Raw genomic sequence first — 1,641 nt, 5'->3', positions numbered from 1 at the left:
CGCCAATCCTAGGAGAATGGAGACAGGACTGCAGCACGGCCATCCCCACTGGGGGCTGATTTTTTATTCTTCCTCTCTCTCCCTCTCTTTCTGGTGAGCACACGCACCCTATGGCAAAGCCTTAAAAAAAATCCCTAACAGGATGTCTATTATGAAAACATTACGGAGGCCAGATGGTAGTGCAGAATAAAACGCAACACTCCAGGAGGCAATCCCACATGGGGAGGTTGCTGGTTCAAGTCCAGAGACCTCCCTGAGCCTGTCAGACACATGTGCATGTGATCTGGGGTCAGATGCAGGCTGAGACAGAGCCCAGCTCCGGATTCCATTGAGGGTGGTCTGTCTCTCGCTCTATTCACTCCGTCTCTCGTTCACAGAAACAGTAAATAATAAAAATAAACTTTTTAGGGGCCAGCAGGTGGCATGGCGGTTAAGGTGCTGGACGCCCATATGAGTCATGGATCGAGTCTTGGACCTAGCAGCTTGCTTTCTCACCCTCATTCTCTCTCTCTCTTCTCGGTCTCTCTGGTTAAATTGAGGAATAATAATAAATAAAATAAAATGCATAATTCCTTAAAAAGAAAATTTTTTATAAAACAGAAAAACGAGCACCAGCAGGTGGCATGGTTAAGGTGCTGGACTCCCACATGGCCAACGGTGGTTCGAATCCCAGACCTGGCGGCTTGAAAATCACTAGACAATGCTCGCTTGGGCAGCACATACGCTAAACCGGAACAATACAGAGTTTAGCATGGCCCCTGCACAGGGGTGACGCGCGAATCTGCGAAGCATTTCCTATTTTTTCGTCATGGACACTGGAGACAGTGTGGAAGGAGGGTGGGAGAGGGGAGGAGCACAGGGAAGGAAATCAGGGAGAAAAAATAGAGAGGCACAGAGATGCTTTATCACCTGCTGCTGATGACGTGTATCGTAGCCTAAGATGTGTTTCATGTTGCTGAGTTCTCTTTACAAGCCAAATGAGGTGTAGTGATTAGTTCAACAAATTGTAAAAAAATAAAATAAATTTTTTAAAAAAAGAAAGAAAATCACACCAGACCTATGTGTGTGTGTCCCAAAATCCCAGGAGGACAGTGGATGGGACGGAATTACAGCATGGCCATCCCCTCTGGGGGCTGATTTCTCACTTTTCCTGTCTCTATCTCTTTCCAGTGAGCACACACACCCTATGGCCAAAAGAGAGAGAGAGAGACACTGGAGCATCCAGGTAGTGTGGTGGTTAAAGTGACCGAATCCTACATGGTCAACTGAACGGTTCAAGTCCCAGACCCAGCAGCTTGGAAAATATACTAGACGTGTGTGTGTGTGTGTGTGTGTGTGTGTGTGTGTGTGTGCAAACACCTAGGAGGAGAATGCGGGGGGAGGTGTACTGCAGCATGGCCATCCCTCCAGAGGGTGATCTCTCTCCCCCTCCCTCCCCCCCATTCTCTCTCTTTCTCTGACAAGTGCATGTGCCCTATGAAAAAACTAGGAGTAAAAAAGAGAGAAAAGTTATGCATGAACTTCAAGATCATTATTATTATTTTTTCTTTTTTGAGTTTTTTTTTCTTCTATAGTGCGCATACGCTCACCAGGAAAAACAAAGAGAGACAGAAAGTGAGAAATCACCCCTGGGGGGATGGC

At 46.7% G+C, this 1,641-nt stretch overlaps 1 non-coding gene across 1 annotated transcript; it reads left to right on the top strand.

Moving 5' to 3' along the window:
- The first annotated feature begins 700 nt into the window (after positions 1–700).
- LOC114004583 (U6 spliceosomal RNA) lies at positions 701–803 on the top strand. Its single transcript, XR_003546702.1, has one exon. It is a non-coding gene; the product is annotated as a U6 spliceosomal RNA (small nuclear RNA).
- Positions 804–1,641: the final 838 nt, after the last annotated feature.

The sequence above is a fragment of the Tupaia chinensis genome, unplaced genomic scaffold (assembly GCF_000334495.1).
Source record: "Tupaia chinensis unplaced genomic scaffold, TupChi_1.0 Scaffold138725_1, whole genome shotgun sequence".
Taxonomy (NCBI): Eukaryota; Metazoa; Chordata; class Mammalia; order Scandentia; family Tupaiidae; genus Tupaia; species Tupaia belangeri.
This window is presented reverse-complemented; position numbering and strand designations above follow the sequence as displayed.